Here is a 27,986-nt window from a genome sequence, read left to right as displayed (position 1 = left end):
TGAGATTATCTCCTTACTGATGAAAGCATCTGAGATTACTCAGTTGTGTTGGGATACACATTAGATTGAAAGCTACTCAATTTTAATATGCCTGAAGTCCTCTTTGGAAATCTGATAAAGAGTATTAAAGGCAAATTTAAATGGGCACTGAAATAGGAACTGCCTTCGGAGCATGTTTAGACAATTCTATTTAAGGTTGGTAATAGAGAATGAAAGATTAATATCTATATTACAGCAAAGGACAATAAGAATACCAAATATTGTCCCCTTAGAAAAGCAACTTACAACAGGTTAAAATTGAGAATTGTATAATGGTTCTCATCTAACTGGCTATTGACTCATATTTTGGCAATATTATTGTAGACGATCAATTCTCAAAAAACAAAAAAATGTTTTGCCATATGGGAGTGGACAAAACTGTGTAACCAAATCTCTCAGAATCGATTGGAAATGACACTGATTAAATAAAATAACACAGTTAAAGAAATATATATGCTACTCAGATTCCACCAGCAATTTAAATGGTATGAAACAAATAATACCCCTCACTGGGTGACATCAATCTGACATAAACAATAGCACTAGGAGAGAAACATACCTAAATATACTCCTGTCACAAAGACTTAGGTTGAAGAGAGGCAGAGAGGAAGTCCAATGTTTTAGTTTCTATCAACTGTTTGACACAGTGTTTTCATCTTACTGCTGATCTTGGCCCTCCACTGTTTTTCTTAAGATTTCTAGAAATTTACAAGGGCATTGTGCATCCTAGGCAGGAGAATGGGAGTGCTTGGTAATGTGGTATGTCTAATATCATGCCTAGCACATACTATGCATTTAATAAATACCATTCAATAAGTGAAAGAACAAAACTAGCCAGCTTATTGCTTGGCTATACACTTTAAACTTATTTTGCAAATGCTTTTCAATTTTTAATTGATTTTTAACAACAACAACAAACCTTGGTAGTACATGAAAGCAAAGCAGTTTTATTCATAAATAGAATAGACGGCCTCTAACACATCTTGAGTTTAAAGCATGCCTCTCCCAAACTATGTCTATGTCTGTCATTAGAGTCACTTTTGGTTTGTTTATAGAAGCACACTAGTGAAATCCAAATGTTTTCTCTGGGTCAAGTATTTGAATATAAACATACCTATAGTTCTTAACAAATGGGAAAAGACCAATTTATACACTTCCCCAGAAAATATCTTTAAAATCAGAAAAGTGACAAATAATAATATATTAATATTGTGCCAACATGATTAGTAAACTAAATAAAACAATTTCCTGCAAATATGTTTAGTATAAGTCCCTCAAAAAGAAACAGAAAACATAAAAATCTATAAACAATTTGTGATGGTTAGTACTGAGTGTCAACTTGATTGGACTGAAGGATGCAATATTGATCCTGGGTGTGTCTGTGATGGTGTTACCAAAGGTGTTATCAGTGGGGTGGGGAAAGCTGATCCACCCTTAATCGGGTGGGCACCATCTAATCAGCTGCCAGCAAATATAAAGCAGGCAGAAAAACATGAAGAGGCGAGACTGGTCTAGCCTCCCAGCCTACATCTTTCTCCCGTGTTGGATGCTTCCTGCCCTCCAACATTGGACTCCAAGTTCTTCAGCTTTGAGACTTGGACTGGTTCTCCTTGCTCCTCAAGCTTGCAGATCGCCTATTGTGGGACCTTGTGATTGTGTAAGTTGTGTAAGTTAATATTTAACAAACTCCTATATATATAATATATATAATACATATTATATGTAATATATTATATGTGTATTATATGTAATATAATATATAACATATGTATTATAGGTGATATATAATAGATATAATATCACATATATTATATATTGTTATAATATGAATATTAATATAATTATATTATAGAATTTTATTTACATATTAAAATATGTTACAATATTATAAATTATTTTATATTATTACATTATATTTTATATAATATATATTATATTTCATATATATATATCCTATTAGTTCTGTCCCTCTTGAGAACCCTAATACACTATTAAAGAAATATTAGCAGTTGAAAATCTACCCAGGTCATCCAAAGCATTTCAAACTACATTACAGATAAATTATACTAAATAACAAAGAAAAATGGTTACAAACTTCACAAACTCTTCCAGAAAAAGGAGGAAGAGAAGAAACATGCTGGTAACTTTTTTTGAGGATAGTATCACCTTAATATAAATATTAGAGTTTAAAAGGAAACTTTAGACTAAACTCCTTAACAGAATTGAAAAAAATGAGTAATACATTTTAGATTTATTCTATGAATACAAGATGAATTTTACAATATAAAATATTATTCACCACCTAAACAGAGTAAAGAACATTCAGATAATCACAGAAGCAAGGCAAGTATTCAGAAAAATTCTATACCAATTAATGACAAAACTTTTATAAAAGTCAGTAAGAGATTAGAATTTCAGTAAAATCACCATCTAGTATGATATTTATTGTAAGTTTTATATAGATCCTTTTATGCTTTCAGATAAAAAGGATCTACATAAAACTTACAATAAATATCACACTTGATGGTGCATCATTAAAAGCATCCCCTTTAAATTCAGGAATAGATAATATCTGGAATTATCACTTTTAACCCACATAGACCTGAAGGTTCAAGCCATCCAGTAACATGGAAAAATTAATGTTTGAAGGAATAAAGATTGAAAAGGAAGAAACTAAACAATTATTATTCCCACACATAGATACCCCAAAAGTGAACATGAGTGATTTATGAGAACTAAGAGAATCCATCGAGATTGATGGACATAAGGTAGTTTTAAGTCTCATTTCTATATACTAGCAACCAATAAAATGAAATTTTAAAACATCAATTTAAATAACAATAAAACATAGTAGATAGAAATGAACTTAAGAAAGAGCTTCATGGAGAAAAGTATAAAAACTTACTCTAAGACATTTTAAAATACCTGGATAAGTTCTTTGCGAGGACATAAACGAAGTTGGAAACCATCACTCTCAGCAAACTAACACAGGAAGAGAAAACCAAACACCACATGTTCTCACTCAGAAGTGGGAGTTGAATAATGAGAACATATGGTCACAGGGAGGGGAACATCACACACTGGGGCCTGTCAGGGGGTGGGGGGCAAGGGGAGGGAGAGCATTAGGAGAAATACCTAATGTAGATGACTGGTTGATGGGTGCAGCAAACCACCATGGCACATGTATACCTATGTAACAAACCTGCACTTTCTGCACATGTATCCCAGAACTTAAAGTATAATAAAAAAATACCTGGATAAGTGGACAAGGATAATAAAATATGGTATTTCTCCAACTTAGCTGTGGCTGCTCATTGGAATCATTTGGAGGATTTTAAAAAACACTGACCTCTGGGCCCCACTCCCAGAAATCATGATTAAATTGGTCTGGAGTGCAGGCTAGGCTTTGGAAGTGTGCAGAGCTCCTTAGGAGATTCTAATATGCAGTAAAGGTGGAGAACGAATATTCTAGTGGATGCTGTGGTGCCCACCCAGATCCCCATATATGAAAGAAACACACCATTCCTCCAGCTGCTTAGAGTAGTACTGGCAATTGATAGCTGTCAGGTGACTCCCATCCCCAGAACTTGCCCTCAAGTACTTAAGCTGAGGACAGTAGATACGTAAATTACAAAATTGAACAGATTCTGGCATACTTAAACCAAGCTCATACAGGTGATCTGTAACAATGATCCAGTTCTTCCCTCTGGTGTTGGTCCTGGCAGCCTATGATTTCTAATTTCCTTGTATATGCATGGCATTGATTCGTCACCTGGTTTACCTTATGACATCGCACATCCCTTCCCTTGTCCATCAGTCTCACTAGAGACGTCCTGAATGAAACAATTTCCACACCATTATAACTAGGATGAACTTTCATTCTCATTTACCTGGGACAGTCATACTTTATAGCTATCTCCCAGTGCCATTGTTAATAGCACCCTTTTCACTGTCGTAAGTGTCCCACTTTGGTAAATTTTATGATCGACAAAATTGTAATTCAATTTTATGATTACCATAAATACAATAGTTGAAGACAGGCTTTTGAGAAGGAAACTTCATCTCTTAGAAATAAAGACACTGAAGCAACTTTTAAACAAATATAGCCATTCTTTCCAGCAGTCGAGAGAGATGAATAGCAACCAGTCTTACCAATATTCAGAAAGTCCTTGCCACAAACAGAGACTGCAGGTCCCTACAGCAGATGTTCACTAATGAGATGGAATGGGACTAGGTGGATGAAAAGAAGCTCTTCTCTATGCTGCCTATTGCAGGAGAAAGAAATGGTTCTCTGACAGCATGACTAATGATCACTTGTCCCAGCCTTGCCCTTTCACTGGCCAAATCACCTGACCTCTGAACTGATACAACTACTTTTAGAATCCAGATTCTCAGAATTCTTAGTAACTTGTCCAGCTCCCAAAACTAACTTTGTAATTCCCAGAAAGAAAACATGCTGTGAAAAATGCCTGTAGTACCACCAGTAGTCAGTTCTAAATACACACTTTAAGTGGAAAAGTGTATACTATATTTTCTATGCCTATCTTTGATACAGTAATATATGAACATTAGAATGGCAGCATTAAGAGTGCTTTCATGATGATCAAAATGTTATAATTATAATGAAATGAAAACTGAACACAGCATTGTTTATATATTAAACGGGGCCACAAAAATGAATTAAATCATACATTAGTGATGTGGAACTTTCAGTGATGCGCAATTCTTCAAAAAAAATGAGACAATCCCAAATTTCCAATCTATTTGTCCACCAAGACAATTTATAAATAAAGTAATAAATATGAATAAGAAGGAAATGAAGATTTGAAATTGTATATCTAAATTTAGGATCCTATATATATATATATATATATGCTAAGCAGAAAGATTATCATGTGAAAATCTCCCCAGAAAAAAAATTCCTTTCTTTTAGAAAATTGCCAGAGCTCTAACTAAATTGAATTAATGTGAACAACTGATACCAGTGAGGGCTAGATAAATATCACTGGAATCCACCTGGCTTAAGGAATAAAAATTCTCTGGTTGAAAGTATTTTATTAAAGGAAGAAAATCATTCAACCATATGATCTCCAAGGAGAAAAATCCTAAGGAACAAGTATCCATCTTACAAAAAAGTTGAATAGGACCTACATTCTGATATAAATGCTGATGGTCTTGCCGAATGTTCTCATGCTGCTGAGATTTCCCCTACAGCTTGAAATGAAAATTCAACCATAACTGGCACCTAGGGACATGTTCCTTGTTCAAAAATCCAGTCTCGCCAAGTGAAGTAAAACCCATTGTATGTCAACCTTGAGGGGATTGTTGTTTTTATTTGGCTCAAGAATTTGATATGTAGAACATGAGCTGGGAACACAATTTAACCCAATTCCCATCTCAAAGCCTAAATCCAAATGAATCCCTTTTGGGTTTTATCTGCCTAGTACAATAAAGATGCTCTCAAGTTAAAAGAAACCTGTGACATGATGGACCAAGTGGACTCCTCCCACAGCATTGAAGCCAGTGCCAAGGAACTGGAATATTTGTAGGATGAAACCATATCCTGACTGGTTAGTCTTCATTTATACCCATCTGTTCCTTGTTTGGCAATCTGAAGCTATTCCAAAAGGGCATACTATTCTATCAACAACAGTGGAGGCAAGGTTGTTTACAAATGCCACCTACAAAGTTACTAGCTTTTGAAACTTCCATGTGCTTCCATCCCATTAGGCAATGCTGCTTCCCATTCTGTTAACAAGGGCCAGTGTCTCTGGCAGGTGTAGCGAGTTTAAACAGAGATGTCTTGCATAGGCATCCCATAGAGCTGACCCTAGACCATCATTTTGAATCCCTGGAAAGCCAAAGCAAGAAGTGCTTCTGAAACAACCTCAGGTTCATGCCAAGTCCCTAGCTGTACAAGAAAGAGACATACTTTTTATATATCCCCAACTAGAGTTTTTGTAGCTGAGAATAAGGTTTTTAGTCCTCAGCATACCAGTGAGAATTAGGTTTCGGACCTCAGCATGGTACCTCATGGAAACTGGAAATACACGACTTTCTACTTTCTCTAAATATCTGTTTTAAGCCCTGTAAAACTTAGGGAATGTTAGGAATCCAGTGACTGCATGAGGAATATACCTTCTTCCACTTTCAGGTGCTTACTAACTGGCATCTGAATATTTTAAGCTATCTAGAAAGCACAGTCAATAATATACTTCTAAAACACCCTTCATTAAAAAGTAGTAACAGCATCAGTGAAAACCTGTTTATAATACAAATGGGTACTTATTCGTATCAAGTATCTAGTGATCAAAAATATATATAAGTAGGTAACAAATATATGTTTACATGTTTTATGTCTCCTCATTAATTGAAAGTTACCTACTTGGGTCAGCCATGCACTGACCTAAATTTAGAAGGATTTTTTATTGTACTTAGTTCCTCTTCTACACAATATGATAATTAAATTTATCTGCCAACTTAGTGGGCCTCAGGTGCTCAGATAGTTGGTCAAACATTATTCTGGGTGTGTCTGTGATGGTGTTTTTGGATGAGATTGACATTTGAACTGGTAGACTGAATACAGAAGATTGTTCTCCCTGAAGTGGGTGGCCCTTATCTAATCAATTGAAGGCCTAAATAGAACAAATAGGCTAGCTCACTCATGAGTAAGAGGAAATTCCTACTGCCTGACTGCCTTTGAGCTAAAACATCATTCTTTTTTTGCCTTTGAACTCAAAATGAAACATAGGCTTTTCTAGGGTCCCAAACCAAACTGGATTTTGGACTAGAACTTACACCACTGGCTCTCTTTGTTCTCAGGCTTTCAAACTCGAACTGAAACTACATCATCAGCTCTCTTGGGTCTCTATGTTGCTGAATGCAGATCTTGGGGTTTATACTCCTCCATAATTATATGAGCCAATTCCTTATAACAAATAAATATATCCTGTTCTGTTTCTCTGGAGAACCCTGACTAATACACATGAGGAAAACCACCAAAATAATTACCAAACCACCAAAGAGTTTCAAAACTAGCCTTTGGAATTCAAGTTCAGTTAATGAACAAATATATTTTTAAATATCTAGTGAATCAGAGCTGCTCTGGGCAACACTGAAGAAAAACACAATAAACACAGTCTAGTGAAGAAAAGACAACATATCTGGGCTAGGGAAAGAGATACTTATTATGTAGATAAGAAAATTTCTATACATGAAAAAGAAAATTTCCATGAAAAAATATAAACAAGTGCTAGATAGTGAAGAAACGTTACTTTAATGTCAGAAATAGCCCTGGGTTAACCAAAATTATTGACACAAAATTCAGTTCTTTCACATCTGCATTTAGCATTTCCTGCTTTATCTAAATTATTTCATGTCTTCCTTAAATTTGGAAACCTCAGTCATCTACATTATATTACATGTCAAGTTGCAGACTAGGAAACAATAACCTATATATAGAGAGAGGCTATATACGTGTGTGTGTATATATATATATATATATATATAGAGAGAGAGAGAGAGAGAGGCTATATATATATATATACAGCGAGAGAGAGAGAGAGACTATACATATATACCCTATGTGTATAGCCTAGATATATGGTATGTGTGTGTGTGTGTGTGTGTGTGTGTGTGTGTGTGTGTGTGTGTATAAAGAAAATACAATTAAAACCACAATGAGATACCACTACAAACCTACTAGAATTACTAAAATTTTAAAAAGTTGACATTGCCTAATATTAGCAAGACATGGAGCTATTGGAACACTCATATACCCTGATCACGGAAGTGCAAAATGTTGCCAACACTTGGGAAGTGGTTTGACAGTTTCTTATAAAGTGGAAAGTAAATTTATGTATGATCTAAAAATATATGTCTTCCCAAAGATCTACAAGATAAATAAAAATACATGTCTATACAAAATCTTCTCTTAAATGTTTACAGCAATTTTGTATGCAATAGTGAAAAACCAGAAAACTGGGAACAAACTGAATGTCCATTAAGGAATGGAAATACAAACTAGATATTTTTATGCAATGGAAAATTACACAGCAGTGAAAAGCAGTGAATTGCTGAGATACACAACAAAAAGATGAACCAAAAAGTATGCTAAGCAAAGAAGACAGATGCAAAGAAATACATAGAATTTTATTTTTCTAAAATTCTAGAAAGATAAATCAAAGTATAGGTATAGAAAGCAAATCAGTAAATACCTGGGGCTAGTGGTGAAGCGTAGGGACTGATTAGGAGAGGGCATAAAGAAAGCTTTGGAGGTGTTGAAAATGTTTTGTATTTTGTTGGTGATGGTAGTAACATGGAATATATATTTGTCAAAAATCATCAACCTCTACAGTTACTGTGGGTGCATTTTACTGTATGTAAATTATCCTTCAATAAAATTGATTTTAAAAATCCAAAGAAAACCCAAAGTCAAGTCTAATGTTCTTCTAGATACTCACATGAAAGAGTTCCTTACCTCCTTTCAGTGTTTGTTCAAATGTCATCTTCTCAGTGAGGACTTCCCCTACCACTCTATTTAAAATTTCAACCAGGCTTTCCAATTCTTAACCCTTCCTCTACTCTATTCCCTATGGTGCTTAGTGTCAGCTAATACACTATATAGTTTACCTAGATTGTATATTTATCATTTATTGTCTGCTTTCTCAAACTAAAATGAAATTTCCATAAAGCTGCAAATATATTTATTTTTATGTTTTGTTCACTAATGAAACCCCAATAGCTATGTACCTTACACACAGCACATGTGCAATAAATCTGCACTGGATAAATGAATGAAGTTCCGAAGAGTAAATTTTTTCAGAGCAATTCAGTTTTAGCAAGCCACTAGAGGAAATGTATTGGGATACCTTTGGGTAATCACATTTCTATGTCGTCATGTCTAAACAGTCTTTCTCAAATGTATTTGCAGTGTTACTGGTTGACTCTAAGTAACAATTGACACATAATCTTGGTATTAAACAGGAGAAAGACTGAGAAAAATATTTTTTAAAGGGCGTAAAGACCATGGTGCCACAGTCAATGATACAACAAAGGAGCTGACACATACCCTATTAAAATGTCACTTTAATCACATTTACTCTTAGGAATGCTTTCAAAGTTAATTTACTCTTAGAACCATTCAAGCAGGTTTATTTACCTGTGTCAAAGAAGGTTTATTATATTTACTTTAATCAAGTTATTTAACCTCTCTGGATCCGTTTTCTCAACTGTAAAATGAATAGGGTTTTCAGACTAGGTAGAATCATTGAGTTTTGAAGAAGCTTCTGAGAGATCTAAAGGGTGTTTTTGGCAAGTAGAGCTGGGCTTAGGTAATTAATGAAAAATTTTTGGAGCCAAGTCATCAACCTATCAGAACGCTAGAAAGAAAATTCACAAATTCTAGCTAATTCTCCACTTCCCCAAAGCTAAATTGTCCCACTCTTCTTTTGATTCTATGGGTTACCACAGGGATTCTCCCATAACCTCACCCCCTCTTTTAAAAGTATGTTGACCAGAGTCATTCTCTATCATTTGTCACTGAGAATCCTGACTGATAAAGAAATTGGTCCTTGGTGAAGTGCGGTATCACATGCAACAAATGCTAGAATGTGAAAATAACTGAAGTTTAAATGAGAAACATTAAGGTTTTCTTGCATTAACTGAGAAAATTTCAATTCTTGCTAGCTTAAACAGAAAAAAATGTTTGATTAAGCTGCCATCTGTTATATTTTGGGGCCCAGATCAAATGACTACATTGGACTTCCAGGTTGCTGATAGGAAAGGTCAGTATGCTGAAGTGTGTCAGTTACTTCTTTCAAATTTTCATAAAATATTACAAGAGAGCGATGATCAATTGACAACAGCTATATATATAGGCTTTACCACAAAAGTTCATGTGAAATAATTTCTGGGGGTTCCTGTCATTTTTACTGCATTTTCTGTTTGTTGTAATTGTTAAAATTATGCTAATGAAAAACTAGCACATTTAGATTATAACAAAATTTCAATTGTAAGTCACATTACTTTTCTATGTCCTCCAATATTGATTGAGGTACAGTACAGAATATTATTAATATAGAAGAGCTTAGCTAATTATAATGCAAAGATTCACATCTTCCCAAGCGTTAAATATGCCATGTTTTATGACTCTCTGAGAAAACCTGTTATTGTCTCTTTATGTAATTGTACCTTTAACTTTCCTTATTTGCCATTTATAAAAAGCCTTTATAATGCTTAATTGTAGATGTATCTTTCTACCAGTCACATCACTGTTTTATTGTGACAATCAGACAGAACAACTTTAAAGAATTGTAAACAAGGTTTCATCAGCTTATACTTCCATTGTTTTTCTTTCTTTTATTATTATAAGTTCTAGGTTACATGTGCACAACCTGCAGGTTACATATGTATACACGTGCCATGTTGGTGTGCTGCACCCATTAACTTGTCATTTACATTAGGTATATCTCCTAATGCTATCCTTCCCCACTCCCCCCACCTCACGACAAGCCCCAGTGTGTGATGTTCCCCTTCCTGTGTCCATGTGTTCTCATTGTTTAATTCCCACCTATGAGGGAGAACGTGTGGTGTTTAGTTTTTTGTCCTTGCAATAGTTTGCTGAGAATGATGGTTTCCAGTTTCATCCATGTCCCTACAAAGGACATGAACTCATCATTTTTTATGGCTGCATAGTATTCCATGGTGTATATGTGCCACATTTTCTTTATCCAGTCTATCATTGATGGACATTTGGGTTGGTTACAAGTCTTTGCTATTGTGAATAGTGCCGCAATAAACATACGTTTGCATGTGTCTTTATAGCAGCATGATTTATAATCCTTTGGGTATATACCCAGTAATGGGATGACTGGGTCAAATGGTATTTCTAGTTCTAGATCCCTGAGGAATCGCCACACTGACTTCCACAATGGTTGAACTAGTTTACAGTCCCACCAACAGTGTAAAAGTGTTCCTATTTCTTCACATCCTCTCCAGCACCTGTTGTTTCCTGACATTTTAATGATCACCATTCTAACTGGTGTGAGATGGTATCTCATTGTGGTTTTGATTTGCATTTCTCTGATGGCCAGTGATGATGAGCATTTTTTCATGTGTCTGTTGGCTGCATAAATGTCTTCTTTTGAGAAGTGTCTGTTCATATCCTTCACCCACTTTTTGATGGGGTTGTTTTTTTCTTGTAAGTTTGTTTGAGTTATTTGTAGATTCCAGATATTAGCCCTTTGTCAGATGAGTAGATTGCAAAAATTTTCTCCTATTCTGTAGGTTGCCTGTTCACTCTGGTGGTAGTTTCTTTTGCTGTGCAGAAGCTCTTTAGTTTAATGAGATCCCGTTTGTCAATTTTGGCTTTTGTCGCCATTGCTTTTGGTGTTTTAGACATGAAGTCCTTGCCCATGTCTACGTCCTGAATGGTATTGCCCAGGTTTTCTTCTAGGGTTTTTATGGTTTTAGGTCTAACATTTAAGTCTTTAATCCATCTTGAATTAATTTTTGTATAAAGTGTAAGGAAGGGATCCAGTTTCAGCTTTCTACATATGGCTAGCCAGTTTTCCCAGCACCACTTATTAAATAGGGAATCCTTTCCCCATTTCTTGTTTTTGTCAGGTTTGTCAAAGATCAGATGGTTGCAGATGTGTGATATTATTTCTGAGGGCTCCGTTCTGTTCCATTGGTCTATATCTCTGTTTTGGTACAAGTACCACGCTGTTTTGTTTACTGTAGCCTTGTAGTATAGTTTGAAGTCAGGTAGCGTGATGCCTCCAGCTTTGTTCTTTTGGCTTAAGATTGACTTGGCAATGCGGGCTCTTTTTTGGCTCCATATGAACTTTAAAGTAGTTTTTTCCAATTCTGTGAAGAAAGTCATTGGTAGCTTGATGGGGATGGCATTGAATCTATAAATTACTTTGGATAGTATGGCCATTTTCATGATATTGATTCTTCCTATCCATGAGCATGGAATGTTCTTCCATTTGTTTGTATCCTCTTTTATTTCGTTGAGCAGTGGTTTGTAGTTCTCCTTGAAGAGGTCCTTCACATCCCTTGTAAGTTGGATTCCTAGGTATTTTATTCTCTTTGAAGCAATTGTGAATGGGAGTTCACTCATGATTTCGCTGTGTTATTGGTGTATAAGAATGCTTGTGATTTTTGCACATTGATTTTATATCCTGACACTTTGCTGAAGTTGCTTATCAGCTTAAGGAGATTTTGGGCTGAGATGATGGGGTTTTCTAAATATACAATCATGTCATCTGCAAACAGGGACAATTTGACTTCCTCTTTTCCTAATTGAATACCCTTTATTTCCTTCTCCTGCCTGATTGCCCTGGCCAGAACTTCCAACACTATGTTGAATCAGAGTGGTAAGAGAGGGCATCGCTGCTGTCTTCTGCCAGTTTTCAAAGGGAATGCTTCCAGTTTTTGCCCATTCAGTATGGTATTGGCTGTGAGTTTGTCATAAATAGCTCTTATTATTTTGAGATACGTTCCATCAATACCTAATTTATTGAGAGTTTTTAGCATGAAAAGTTGTTGAATTTTGTCAAAGGCCTTTTCTGCATCTATTGAGATAATCATGTGGTTTTTGTCTTTGGTTCTGTTTATATGCTGGATTACATTTATTGATTTGCATATGTTGAACCAGGCTTGCATCCCAGGGATGAAGCCCACTTGATCATGGTGGATAAGCTTTTTGATGTGCTGCTGGATTCGGTTTGCCAGTATTTTACTGAGGATTTTTGCATCAATGTTCATCAGGGATATTGGTCTAAAATTCTCTTTTTATATTGTGTCTCTGCCAGGCTTTGGTATCAGGATGATACTGGCCTCATAAAATGAGTTAGGGAGGATTCCCTCTTTTTCTATTGATTGGAACAGTTTCAGAAGGAATGGTACCAGCTCCTTCTTGTACCTCGGGTAGAACTCGGCTGTGAATCCGTCTGGTCCTGGACTTTTTTTGATTGGTAGGCTATTAATTATTGCCTCAATTTCAGAGCCTTTTATTGGTCTATTCAGAGATTCAACTTCTTCCTGCTTTAGTCTTGGGAGGGTGTATGTGTCCAGGAATTTATCCATTTCTTCTAGATTTTCTAGTTTATTTGCGTAGAGGTGTTTACAGTATTCTCTGTTTTTCTTTAATTAAGCCAATGCAGTTAAGCTGAGGTTTAAGAAGATATGCAGGCCGGGCACGGTGGCTCACGCCTGTAATCCCAGCACTTTGGGAGCCCGAGGCGGGCAGATCACGAGGTCAGGAGATCAAGACCATCCTGGCTAACACAGTGAAACCCTGTCTCTACAAAAAATACAAAAAAATTTAGCCGGGCGTGGTGGCGGGCGCCTATAGTCCCAGCTACTCGGGAGGCTGAGGCAGGAGAATGGCGTGAACCCCGGGGAGTGGAGCCTGCAGTGAGCCGAGATCCTGCCACTGCGTTCCAGCCTGGGCGACAGCGAGACTCTGTCTCAAAAAAAAAAAAAAAAAAAAGAAGATATGCAGAGTCCTAGTTCTGTTCTTAATAAATCATCTTTTTACTTAATACACATACATAATGTGTTGTATGCTATTCAAAATGAAGACAAATACTAACTCTTTAAATCCTTATGAGGTTGGTACTGTTATCCACCCTATTCTATAGATGAGAAAGCTGAGACACAGAAAGCATAAATAAGTGTACCTGATCACACAATTAATAAGCAGTAGAGCTGAGATTTGAACCCAGGCAGTCTGGCTTCAGAAAACTTTTTTGGTAAAGCCCATCTTTATATTTATGTCAATGGAAGGTTTTAATACAAGATCTTTATGTACATAATCTTTATGTATATAAAGGACTCCATTTACTAAAATATATAAATAAAATTATCTGATATATCAAATTATCCTAAGCATTTAAAAACTCAAAATAACATTGACAATTCCAAGATTAAACAAGCCCCAATGCAAATATTATAATTCAACAACATTTTTAGTATTGATTACTTGGTATCAGAGTATTCTAAAAAGAAGACCAGGCCGGGTGCAGTGGCTCACGCCTGTGAACCCAGCACTTTGGGAGGCCGGGGCATGTGGGTCACGAAGTCAGGAGATCGAGACTCTCCTGGCTAACACAGTGAAACCCTGTCTCTACTAAAAATACAAAAAAAAAATTAGCCAGGTGTGGTGGTGGTTGCCTGTAATCCCAGCTACTTGGTAAGCTGAGGTAGGAGAATGGCATGAACCCAGGAGGTGGAGCTGGCAGTGAGCCAAGATCTCACGATTGCACTCCCGCCTGGGTGACAGAGCCAGACACCATCTCAAAAAACAAACAAACAAAAGAAACAAACAAACAAAAAAACCCAAAGGACTGAAGGTAGTTGTATTGTCAGAAAAATGCCAATTCTGAAAGCAGTCTATTGTTGTTTGATCTTTGTAACAATCTCTTGGAAATGGGTAAATAAGTTTTTATATACCTGCCAAAATATACTCTACAAATACCCACTTAGAGAAGGCCATCAAAAACTATTATTGGTTTCCTCCAGCCCAAGATCACCAGAGATACGCCCGTGGTCAAAAAAAGTTGGCGTGATTGACTAATGTTGCATAAGAGAGCACACACACTATGGAGAACCACTGGGCATCTCAGCGAGAGAGGTTAGAAAATATTCAAAACAGGGTTTTGGCTTGTGTTAGGTGATCTGGGGTGAGGTCTGTGGAAGGAGGGCTTGCTTTATTTTCTCCAGGAAATTAGCATAAATTTCTAATTATCTTAAGTTTTATCTAGAAGGTGGGAAGAATTAAGTGAGGCTAAAGCTATAATTGGTGAAGAAGCAGTTTCAGCTCGCAGTAGCCAGGAAATGGGATGTTAAGTTGTTTTTGTGGTTTGGGCAACAATCTTGCATTTTTCTGTGGCTAGATGTGATTATGAAGTGGTCTTAAACCACAGCACAATTGAGCTTTAAGAAATTACTTGTTGAATTTTGGTGCGAAAACAAAGAACAATATTCACAATTATCTGAAAAGACTACTAAAATGCATCTTCCTTTTCCAACAACATATTGTTTTGAGGCTGGATTTTATACAGATCCTTCAACCAAATCAATATATTACAAAAGTTTGCAGAAGCAGAAGGAACAATTCATGTATCTCCTATTAACGCAGACATGGAAGAAATTTGAAGATACGAAACAATGGTACCCTTCTGAATTGTTTTATTTTGAAATATATAGTTTGCCCTTCATAAAAATGTTATTTGTAATAACACAATAGGTTCATATTGTTATATCAGAAATTATTAAAGTTTCAGATATTTAATTTCCAATGTGGTAGACATATAGCCTATGTCAACAAAGGCTTTTCGGAATTCTCAATAATCTTTATGAGTATAAAGGAATCCTGAGAACAAACAGCTCGAGAATTCCTGATCTGGGCAAAGGGAGCAATGTGTGCAAAAGTTCAGAGTTCCTAAAGGATATAACCTCACTGCAAGAACTGAAAGAAATTTAGTATGGTTTCATCATAGAGTAGGAGGAAGTAGAAGAAGTTGGCAAGAATTGAGGAAAAACATCTGTCAGAATGGCACAAAACTCTCAGGGACGTTAGCATCTCATGGTCCATCACAAAGGCCCAGTATATTTTCTTATTAATTCTTTGATCTTTTTTGTCAGCACCCATTGGTGATAAGGCAATATCATTGTGAGATATAATAATAATAATAATAATAATAATAATAATACAAAATTACTTGGAAGAATTCCTTTCCTCCTCCTTGCTTCAATTATTTGAAAATAAACAAAAATTAAGACCTCTTTCCAATAAGGGGTTTTGGTGAAGGGCGAGAGATTGAATGAGGCAGAAAACTTTATTGCCATCTTTTCAATAATCACCAGCTAACCATCATGACATTGTGCAGCATTAAAATACACCTGCTGTTAGATTTCAGGTCATGCAAAACAATGATTGAAATACTTATAAGCTAAGCCATTGACTGCCTGAAAACTCACCTCCCCATATTTTTATTTTGCCTTAACTTAGGCAGATACTGTGCTTCTCTCTAAATAAATTGTGAAGAGAGAAACTTAAAGCCCGATACCTCTCTGATGGAAGTGGCAGTCAGGCCTCTAAATTTGAAGATCCTTTTGATATGGAAAGTTGAAGATACTTTATTGTACTGTCGAGTATAACCACCTAGTTTTTCTGTAACACAACCTTGATAAGTTTGAGCAATGAATTTTAGTCATAATATATCTTACCCAGGAATAATACATCATGAATTTGTTATAATTGCTATTTTTATATTAAAGGACATGGCTTTGAAACTGATAAGAAACTAAGATCTATCAGGTTAAAATAGCTCACATGACAAAGCAGTATGACCTTATACATATAAAAAAAATCAACACAGGGAAATATGTTGAAGATATTTTGTAACAGAGTGAATTTACCTGATCAATAAGATATCCAAATTTCTTTAACTTACCATCCTAGAATTATTCATATTTTATTAGTTCTAATGGCAAAGATCCACAACACAAAAATGCCTTAAAAATAGTACAAATGGAATTATCTGACATTTATTTGACAAATAATTGCCACATTCTTTTTAGAAACCGGATTTAAAATATGCATAAACTGATCTAATCCTCCAAATGCCCTTCTCTGTTGCTTCAGTTGTCCTGTCATATTTTTAACCAAAGCCAAACCCCTATCTTTTTCTGATAATTGCCATTAATCTTCTTTGGAGAAAGAACATAGCTTCTGTTTTTCACCACAATACTAATATAAGTCATAAGCCTCAAATACAATGAATTCACTGGAAAAATCAGTTGAGAATGTTTTTCACACACGCTACACATCAAAATCACATAAGAACTTTTTAAAAATACTTGTATTTGGATCATACTCAGAAATTATGATTTAATTGTTTGGGGCAGGTAGATAGGTGGTTATATATTAGTACTTTTAAAGCAATATTTCTCAGCCCCTATTTTGTATAAGAATTACTTGGTAGACTTTTAAGCCATGTAATGCCAAGCCCAACCCCAGAACCATTGGTTAGACTTTGGGGGTAGCACCTAGCCATAGTAGTTTTTAAAAGTTCACATGTATTTCTAACTGGCAACACATGTTAAAAACTTCTGGTAGAATTTTTTTTCTACAAAATGAATGAGCAATCACAAACTTGCCCACAGTAGGAGATCCTATCAATAGACGAACTTTCTGGCATTAAGCTGATAGAGCATACTGTGTTCTGCAGGTCTGTCAACTTGAAGCTGCATTGCGATCAGCAATACCAAATATAGTGAGGTTTTCATATCTGTACGACTGGACAAATTAATCAAAACTTAGTGCTAACACATTACTTAAATATCACCATTTAAAAAAGAATGTAGAAGACTGAACATTCCTAAGGAAAGGCCAGCAGTTGCTACACATGAAAACCAAATATATGAAAATAATAATTCAAGAGATGAATAAGAAGGAGATTATAAGAGGAATGTAGTTGAGGCATAGTTGAAAAGTGCTGACTCAGAGGACATAAGGCTACATGACGGTATGGGTTAAATTCACCTAGCCTCTATTTCCTCATCTGTAAAAGGGGTTCATATCAATTCCATGTAGCTATTGGAGGATTCCATGTCAACATGCAAAACTCTGTGCCCTTGCTACTCCAAGTGTGGTCCTAGGACAAACAGGATCACATGGAGTCTTGTTAAAAATGCAGAAACTCTGGCCTCACCAGAAACACCCTGAATCAGAATTCATATTTAATGAGATCCTTCAGATGGCATGTAAACACATGCAAGTTTTAGAAACTGACCTCTGTACATCATCACTGATGCTTCTACTGTTGAAGTCAAATATAGTATCTCCAATTTCTAAATTTAAAACATTTTATATGGGAAGCAAGAATTGCAATGTGAGGCATACACACAGTCCAGGTGGTCTTTGGTATGTCCAAAGAACAAAGAGAAGGTCGGAGGTCCTACAAAAAGGAGAAATGTTACATATTGTTTTGCAAGAAAGTTCATTGCCACCAGTAAAGTTTCAGGGAGCTAACAAGCTCCAACTGAAAGCTATTAGATAAAACTGGTTTCAGATTACAACAGGCAGTTTCAGCAGCCAGGCTTACACAGAATTCCATTCTTGGAGCAATGTTATATGCCCTGAGTGCTTTCCCCCGCCGGCCTCTGGAGTCTGTTTTAGATGGGTATGACAGAAATGACTCAATTTGTATGATCAATTTTCACATTACTAAAGAAGCCATTTGGGGATGCCTTTAACATCAAATCCTCTGACACAGATTCAAACACAAAAACAAAATACACGTACATAGAACTTGCCAGTCACACAGATTTTTCTGAAGCAGCGAGCATCCATGAAGCGTTGAGTTATCTGCAAACGTGTGCTATGACCTTGCGCTACAACCTTGCAACTTAACAGTGGGAATTTAGTTGCCCCGATAGTCAATCATTGGAATTCCTGTTCTGAGCCAGCTTTGAGGCTCCTGCCCATGTGGCCATGACATCTCAGTGGAGAGGGCAGCTTATGTTCAACTGTTTTACATTCAGTTGCCTGAGAAGACACCTGTCTCTTGTATTCCGGACAAACACACAAGATCCAGAAATCATTTCTAAGGTTAATTGGAGAATGAGCCCAGGAAATGGGGCTGAATTATATCAATTTTAAAAGACAGGAACTTGTTCAGAAAAACAACAGATAGAGGATCATGAAGTTTTACAGAAAAAAAGAAGTTATAATTTTTAACCCTTAACTACATCTCATTTCTTTCTTTTCTCAGGAACCATGCTTCCAGCAGTGAACTGCAGTGGCTAAGCTATATTTTGGTAGGTAAAATGTCTTTTGAGGGTAGAACAGAAGTTGCCTGGATCTGATGGAAGCTGTTTATGTTTATATTTGATATAAAAGATGAAATACACTACATTACATTGTTATGTGACCATCCACGGTTTCTCTAAGAAACTGTCTCTCTCTCTCTCTCTGTCTCTCAAATCACATACAAATGCAACATGTGTCAAAGGATAAACAAGTTACTACTTTGTGTTAAAATATCTATATGGAATGGTCATACGACCATTCTCACAAGCCCTAACAAAAAGTGGGCATGACAAGAAAAAAAGAAAAGTTTTTTTTAAATATAGTAATTTAGCATATCATTAGAGAATAAATGTCCATGTGAACATTCTCAAGAAATACTTTAAACATTTGGTCTGCCCCAGACAAAATGATAAGCTCTTGTTAATGCCTGTCTGATGATACATCTGGATGGGAATTTTCAATCTGCTTTGCTTGTAGGCAAACTTTCCTCTATTTGACCAGTCCATGAAAAATGGAAATACAATTACGCACAGAATGAGGAAAACAGAAACTCATTCTCAGCAGGTTTTCCCTTCAAATAAAGATAATTTCAATATCTATAAAGATTGGAAGTTTAGGAACAAAATAGAAAAGCACAAAGACTGAAGAATAAGCTTTTATCTAGGGTGTTTTATTTAGATCTCTAAGAATTTTTCAATTTTAACCCTTTCTCACAAGTAACTAATGGTAATATCTTTATGAGCTAGCATTTAAATATTTTGCTCACAGGTTGATATTAAGTATATTCTCCAACTGCTCAATGCAATGTTTTGTTTTGTCATTGAATCTAGTCTCTTAATTACTGTTCAAAATCTACCATGTACTTAACTGATTTTGGTTTTTTACTGCTTCTTTTCCCAGGAACTTATATGATACATTCTGCCTTTTGATTATAGACTTTTCCATTTCTCTTTGTACTACAGTCAATTTCAGTTTAGAATTGTTCTTTCTTCCAAGTAAATCAAAGATTTTTTCATTATGGGGTGACTCTATGAAAGAATAAAGTAATCTTACCTTTTAAAAAATTGCCTTTGAAATTATTTTAACCTTAAGGTCTACTTTACCTATTAATTCAGCTTCATTCACTTTCTTTTGGTTAAAATATAATCATATTTTTCCATTTCTTTTTCTTTCAAAATTTTACTGTTATTTTAGCCAAATCCCTTATAAATATCACAAAATTGAATTTTAAATTATATGCTTACAATTATTGTATTTTAACTTGGGGGTATATTCCATTTATCTTTATTTTGGTTGCTGTAAGTTTTGACTTTTTTCTGCCCTGTTTGCAGTTTCTCATTGTCTCAATTTTCCTTTTTTCTTTTCCTCATAGCTTGCCTTCTTTTGATAGGGATATCTTGTTTTCTTATTCTGAATCTATTTATCCCCTCTATTAGTTTGTGAATTAGGCTAATTCTTTTAGCGCTAATTCGTTTAATTATTTCATGCATAACTCAATCTAGACCAAGAGTCATGTTAATAAAGATCCTTATTCTCCTCCAAAGCCATATAAGGGTCTTAGAACACTTTAATTCTGAAAGTCCCTACTAGATCATATGCTATTGTTTTACAGTTTCTTTGTTCTATCTTGTTATATTCATTCCACCAGTCCAGATTGAATGATATATATTCAGCTATATTTCACTATTCTTTTCTTTTAACCTGTGAGTTCTACATTTTCTACCTGTCTATGTGATCCAGAAAACTTCAATCATACTCACCAATTTTTTTCACAACAAATGTTTATTTCGACCTGTATCATACATTACTTATAACTGATTTACCAATTCTCACCTCTTAGAGCTTACCTATAAGTTTTCTTCTGCTTTAAGTATATTCTGTTGAATATACTCTAGTGTGGATTTATTGGCGATAAGTGCTCTCAGTTATTGTTGTCTGGAAGTGTCTTTATTTTACCAATACTCTTTTTATTATTATTATACTTTAAGTTCTAGGGCACATGTGCACATTATGCAGGTTTGTTACATAGGTATACATGTGCCATGTTGGTTTGCTGCACCCATAAACTCATCATTTTCATTAGGTATGTCTCCTAGTGCTATCCCTTCCCCAGCCCCCCACCCCGCAACCGACCCTGGTGTGTGATGTTCCCCGCCCTGTGTCCATGTGTTCTCACTGTTCAACTCCCACTTATGAATGAGAACACGCAGTGTTTGGTTTTCCGTCCTTGTGATACTTTGCTGAGAATGATGGTTTCTAGCATCATCCATGTCCCTGCAAAGGACATGAACTCATCCTTTTTTATGACTTCATAGTATTCCATGGTGTATATATGCCACATTTTCATAATCCAGTCTATCATTGGTGGACATTTGGGTTGGTTCCAAGTCTTTGCTATTTATTTTACCAATAGTCTTAAATGATATTTTCACCAGATGTGCAATTTTAGGCTCACAGTTATTTTCTTCAGCATTTTGAAGACATTTACTTATCTTTGGCTAGGGCTTTTAAGAATTCAATCATCGATCAAATTGTCACATCTTTGTGGTAATCATTTTTTTCTGTGTTTGCTGTTAACATCTTGTTTTTGCCTTTAGCATTCTACAGTCCACTCTGACTCATCTAAATTAGGATTTCTTTTTATTTATCCTCCTGAAAATTGTATTTTATTCTTGTAATTCTTCAAAGGATTGGTATCTTTCTAAAATTCTAGAAAATTCTTAGTATTTACCCTCTCAATTATTGCTCCTTCCGCAGTCTCTTTTAGACTTCTAATTAAACATATTTTAGAATATTACCTTCTCACTATTCCTTTTTTCTCTTACTCTTTTTCATTTTCTATCTCTCTGTGTAGTCAAAAATATTCAATCATATGCTTACAAATTTCTCACAGGATTCGAAGTGGTTATGCTTGATATATTTTTGGAACAAACAGATCACATGAATCCAGACAGTAAATCTGCATGAGGATTAAGTTGTGGTACAAAAAATCAGGGGAGATATTTTCTTCTCCCAATCTATGTCAGAGTTATGCCCTCTCTGTGTGGCAGGGTCATTACTCATCCTCCATTACATTAAAGTGTGGGTCTTTGACATTCCAGCTTCAGCAGCTTTCACCATTAATATCTTATTTTTGCCTTTGGCATTCTACAGTTCACTCTGACTCATCTAAATTATAATTTCTCTTTGTTTATTCTGCTTAATTTTGTATTTTATTCTTGTATTTCTTTAGTCAACGGATTGATATCCTTCCAGAATTCTGGAAAATTATTAGCATTTAGCCTCTCACATATTGCTATTAGATTATTCATATTGAGAAGGTCCTAGACTTTATTCCTGTACATCAAGACCTAAGGAACTTTGGAAATTGGGATTCAATTCTCTTCCCCCTTCCTTCCTCTTTTTAATTTTAAAAATATATTGACTTCTTTCCTTCATCAAAAAGCCATTCAAAAGTCCTGAACTTGGTGGTGTCCTAGAGAGGCAGACTCCTAAGTGGGTGGGGTGGATTAGCCGCCACAGAGTGAGAACATTGGCCACACACAGGGAGACTGAGCCAACGGGAACCAATTTTCTTATTAGACTAGAGGGAACAACTATAAAAAGGAGAAAGCTAGAATAAATCTTTTGTTGTTGGACTAGAATTGGCTTTAGCAAACATCTAAGTAAAGGAATAAATGTATGTTTTGTGAATGTGTGTGTGTGTACACATATATACATGCATGTATTTCCTAATCTGTCCACTGAGAGCATGGGAGGAATGACACCCCAGTAGCACCATGCACAGCTCCTATCCAGATACTGCTTTCTGAATACTTTCTCCACCAAATGGAACTAAGAGTCCTTAGAATAACGGGTTAATCAAGGGCTTGTACACAGGAAAGGCAAGATAGTAGAGACATATACAAATAATTAGGACATGGCCAAAGAACTCAAAAGGCAACTTGAAGGAATTCCCATTGGCCAAATCAGGGAAAATAAAAGCATCAAAACAAATAGTGGTAGTAATGTATTATATCCCACCCAATAAAATAGGAGCTCAGAAGCCCACACTAATATAAATTAATAAATAAGTATAGAAAAAAGAAACTTCTCACTTAATAGATACCAATTAACCAATGTTGAAAAAATGATAGTATTATTTTTAAAAATCACCATTTGATAACCATTCTAGTAGTCATTAATTCAAGTAAGAAACATTAATGCTAAAATTAGTTGATGAAAGTTATTTAAGAAACAGGATGTTGCATAGTGTTTAAGTATCTCACCATAAAATAATTATTAAAAAGGGAGGGGTGTTTGGGAATAACTCTACAATGGAGAAACCTGGCAAGTGTCACCTTTTTAAAGTGATCATGTATAACTCAACCAATAATGGGACAAATAGACATGCACTATCCAGTAGGATTCAGTGATATTCAGATGAAAAAACATAACCTGGCTGTAAAAGCATGTATTGCCTTCATAATCAGATAAAAAATAAAGCTAAAAACAAATTTTTAAAAAATACATAACCTGAGACGGATAAGGCAATACAAGAGTAGCTCAAATTGAGAAACATTCTACAAAATGACTAGCCTAGAGTCTGCAAAACTATTAATGTCATGAAAGTTAAGGACTGAGGTGTTACAGATTGAAAGAGAGAGACATACAACAGTATAAGGCCTAGTACAGGATGGATCCTTTCCTATTTAACAAAAACAAACAAACAAAAAAACGTTATTGGGATGCTTAGCCAAATTTAAATGGGGTCTCTGGAAAAAGGATATTTAGGGATTCTTTGTGATATTTTTACATCTTTTCTTTAGTTTCAAACTATGTCAAAATAAAATAATAACAAATCAAACAAACTGAAGCTCAGGGTCACTTACAGTAGAGCAGATATCCTCAGGGCACTTCCTCACCTCCCAGTATTCCTGCTTTCACTTTGCTTATAGCCTTTGTGGATTTATTTTGTCAGCTCAGTGATACATCCTAAAGATTTTTTTATTATATTTTACCCAGAATTTTCCATTGTTTTAAGTGGAAGAAATATTCAGAGTATCTCATCTACAATACTGCTAGAAGCTGTAGTCTTATATCTATTTTAATCTTTTTTTGTTCCATTTTTCTCTGCTGTTAAGATTATCGATAATGTGTGTGTGGTATCTCCTTTGCCTTTCTAGCACATTCTCCATTTCCTTTGTTTTTCTATGTTCTTTTTATTCACTTTGTTCAGTTTCTTCAGATGTCTTTCATACCTCCATTTTTAGCAGTATCCAATTTTCAGTTTTATTTTTGTCAATTCTTTTATGTTTTTAATTTGTGATACACTTTTATTTGTTTCTCACATTTCTTTCCTGAGTTCTGCCAACTTACTATTTTTATTACCTTCTCTTATCCTATCTCTATTTTGAGCATTTAGGTCTTATCTCTATTTTAAGCATTTATTTCAGGGTAGTTGCTACTAAAATAACCTTATAAAGATTTTCTATCCTAATTTGACCTGCTTCATGGTTAAAAAAAAAAAAAAAAAAAAAAAAAACACTAATATGTACCAATTTTCAATCCTTTGTAACATTTTTGTCCAGATATTTTATACAATTTTAACAGTCCCATCCTAATTACAGTTATTACTAGCCTTTAAAAGGGGCTATTATTTTGTGCTACCTATATTACTGAAAGATGGTCAATAAAGAGCTTCAATTTCAGTAAGTTGTGTCTGTACACTTACGTCCCCACCAGCTTTCTGCAAAATGAGCAAGTTTCCACTCCAGGAGAACAGGAATGTTTTCTGGTTACAGTGACGCCCCTAATTCACAAGCCAGTATGTAGTAATTTAGTCTACTTCTCTTTAGCTGACAATGATCTACAGCTGCAAAACTAATTACAATCAGCAGCATAGTGATATGGCAAAAGAAAGCAAGTAGGTAGTAAAGATGGCGTATCACTGCATTTGCCTTTTCTCCCTGTCCCCAAACAGTCTGCAGTGTCACACAGGGATGTGCATATAGCATATTAGACACACACAAACCTCTAGATCATACTAGAAGTGTTGCCCATAGGTGAGATGAGGTCAGAGGAGTAGGCAGTGGCCGGCCCTCAGAGAGGGAGTGGGGAGTTCAATTTGAATGGTATTCTCCTAATCTAAAAAAGAAATTGGACTTAGATTAGACGGCAGCAGTGAAAAAGGAGTGAAGCGCATGGATGCACAATTTGGGGGATACAACCATCAAGACTTGCTGATGGATGAGATGTGGAGGGAGAATAAAAAAGAGGACTTAAAGATGCTTTGTAGTATTTTTCTAAACAAAGGGGGAAATGAGGGATTATGTGTAAAAATAGGAGGAACCTTTTTAGAAGGGAGGTTAATACTAAGGTTTGGAAATAGATAAAAAAAATCAGTGAAGACACATCAGTCTCTTCTCTCAAGGAGCATATATAACTCAGAAGGAGAACACAGAGAAGGAGGAAATGTCAATAAAATGTGATAAGTGTGATCATTAGGAGAATGTAGAGCACTGTTGAAGTACATAGAAAGGGCAACTAAACCATTCTTTCTAAGTTGGAGTGGACTACCTGGAGGAAGTTACTATCACTTGAGTGAAGATCAGTGATGAGAAAGAGCTAATGCTTTCAGGAAGGCTCAGGACAGCTGAGACAAAAAGTAAGGCAGGAGATAATGAGAGGAGGGGTGAAGGTGTAGAGGCAAACAGACAGTGAGCAAACATTTAAACCATAATCAGAGTTTGGTAATTATCCTGAGGGGAACAGGACATCAGGGCAAGTGACATGCAAGCAGGGAACATATGTACTTCCCTTCTGCTCTCATTTCATTGGCCAGAACTGCTCACTGGCCTCACACTGCTGCATGGGCAGGAGAATGAGGTCTCCTGCAGGTCCAGGGAAGAAAAGAAGGAATAACTGAGCACTAGCAACCTCTACCACAGAAGGAGATCAATTACTATGTAGATTGTATGTTAAATACCGGGTATCCAAACCATTCTTCTTCAGTGGAAAAACCACACGGACAAGAGTTTTTTTAAATGATCTATTAAAATAAAGTTCCAGTCTATGTGTATATTTTTCTATTGCTATGATATATGGATAAAGATATATACACTGTCACCAAATCTGCAAGCTAAATTTGGGACAATTGATTTTTAATATGAGCTCTGCACCAAATGCCTGAACTGCTGAAATGGGACCACGGAGAGCCCAGTATGGCTAATTGGAAGAGATTTGCCAAATATATTAAGATACCATTGACAGAGAAAACAGCAGTTTCAAATCTGATCTCCAAACAGAAAGCCACATACAGAGAGGCCTCGGATTGCTGTGAAATGATCAGACTGTTTCTCCCTGTGACTGTCTGTGTGGTCAGGGGAGAACAGATCAGTGGCTGCTTTTTAATGATGGTTTTGATTCCCCTGAATACCTCTGTAAAAACTAGCTAATTTTTGATATTACAGGGAAAGTCCAGTCTATGCTGATATGAATCTCTGCTTAAGCTGTTTGACATTGCTTGAACTACATCACCTTTGCCTGCCACAAATTTTAGAGCTCTTTTTGAGCTCTAAAATTGTTTTACTTCTTCTACTCCTTTATTCTGCTACATCTGGAGCATTATATACAGCAGTGCTCTCACCATGAAAATAATAGCAGGCACATAGTCAGCTGTCTTGTGAAGCAAGTTAGAGTAACTGTTCCTTCCACTTAGGTCCTGGGGCTGCAAAAGCTCTGGCTACTTTCAGCTGGACTCTTGCTGAAAGTTCAAAATATCACTCTCTTGTAGGATCCGATTCTGAAAAACCGAATTCGCTTGAACTTCTCAAAGAGGTAAACAAATGCTAAGTATTCACTTTCTTGTCAGTAAAATGCACCAGTAGCCTTTCACGGATTAATAAATTATAATGGTGAAATTGACATTTCTCAAGCTGTGCAGTGCTTCCTATTTACAACCGGTAATACACTCTACAAAGTTTACTCTTACTCATTACTGTAGGTAATACACTCTACAAAGGCATGTGCTTTGATTTGGATAGAACCCAAAATAACTCCAGGTTCTACCATCTACTAGCTGTGTGGTCTTGGATAATAAACTCGAACTTTGTGAGTCTCAGCTTCCTCATCTAGAATATGTCATAATAATATGTATTTTACTATGTTGCTATAAGGATTAATGTTTTAAGGCCTGTAAGTCACATAATACTATGCTTGGCATGTGGTGAAAGTTCAATGAATGCAAGTTCCTACAACCTCATCTTTCAGACCCCTGGGTGCAGTTGTCATTTTTGGATAAACTCCATTTTTTTAGGTTACAAATTTAAAATAACATGTTTTTTTATTTTAAATGTACAAAATAATTATCATAAACAGGAATTTTTATAAAGTTCATTTTAATAAACGAATTTTATTTAAAAAACACAAGTCCTAGTAAGTTCAGATCTTTTTGTTTTTCATGAAGTGTGGACAAGTAAAATCAAATGTTTGTTACATGTTTTATCATCTGCTGGAAACTACAGATGTCCTGGCACATGGTCCAATAACACCCACAGTCATGCCCACAGCCTAAAGGGCTTTTAAAAAAAAAACTAATGTTTTAATATGAGCTAATGTTTTAATATGATTCCTAACATATGGAATCACAGCTCATGGTGCTTGTTGGTTCACAAAGCACCCCAACATCCAGCTCTCGGGCTGGGCTTGGTCCACTAATGGTCCCCTCAGGAACCCCTAAACTTCGGCTCTGTGAGTAGTAGAGGCATTAAATGCAGATAATGCATTTTTGCAGATCTCCCTGTAGATATGATCTGTTCCAGAGTTCATATGGTAGAACAGGTACAAAGAAAGAGGGAAAGGATTAAGCAGCATCTGGACATTTGTGCTTAAATAGTAGTTCTGTAAAACATGAGGATAAATACAAAAGACATGGAAAAAGACTACATCAACATCTATGCAAATTCACCAGGTTGCTAATATTAGGAAAGAAAGAGCAGAAAAGAACCATAAAAGGGAACTCATATTCTGAAATAAGGCTTCAGAGAGCAATAACACTAAAGCAGATGAAGTAACACAGCCCTTGAAACAGTGAGGTTTGGCTAATGAGCAGCTCACTAACTAATGTATGCCTGAGGTCTTT

General features: G+C 35.7%; 1 long non-coding RNA gene across 1 annotated transcript in view; it reads left to right on the top strand.

The window, feature by feature from the left end:
- LOC134737132 (uncharacterized) overlaps positions 1-26,394 on the top strand; it is a 306,918-nt gene extending 280,524 nt beyond the window's left edge. Inside the window, exons 7-8 of the long non-coding RNA XR_010121738.1 lie at positions 18,828-18,873; positions 26,317-26,394. This is a non-coding gene — a long non-coding RNA (uncharacterized lncRNA). The remainder of the gene's footprint in view (positions 1-18,827; positions 18,874-26,316) is intronic.
- The last annotated feature ends 1,592 nt before the right edge of the window (positions 26,395-27,986 follow it).

Source organism: Symphalangus syndactylus, chromosome 7 (genome assembly GCF_028878055.3).
Source record: "Symphalangus syndactylus isolate Jambi chromosome 7, NHGRI_mSymSyn1-v2.1_pri, whole genome shotgun sequence".
NCBI classification, from domain to species: domain Eukaryota; kingdom Metazoa; phylum Chordata; class Mammalia; order Primates; family Hylobatidae; genus Symphalangus; species Symphalangus syndactylus.
The sequence above is the reverse complement of the archived record's forward strand: the minus strand, read 5'-3'. Positions and strand labels throughout refer to the sequence as shown.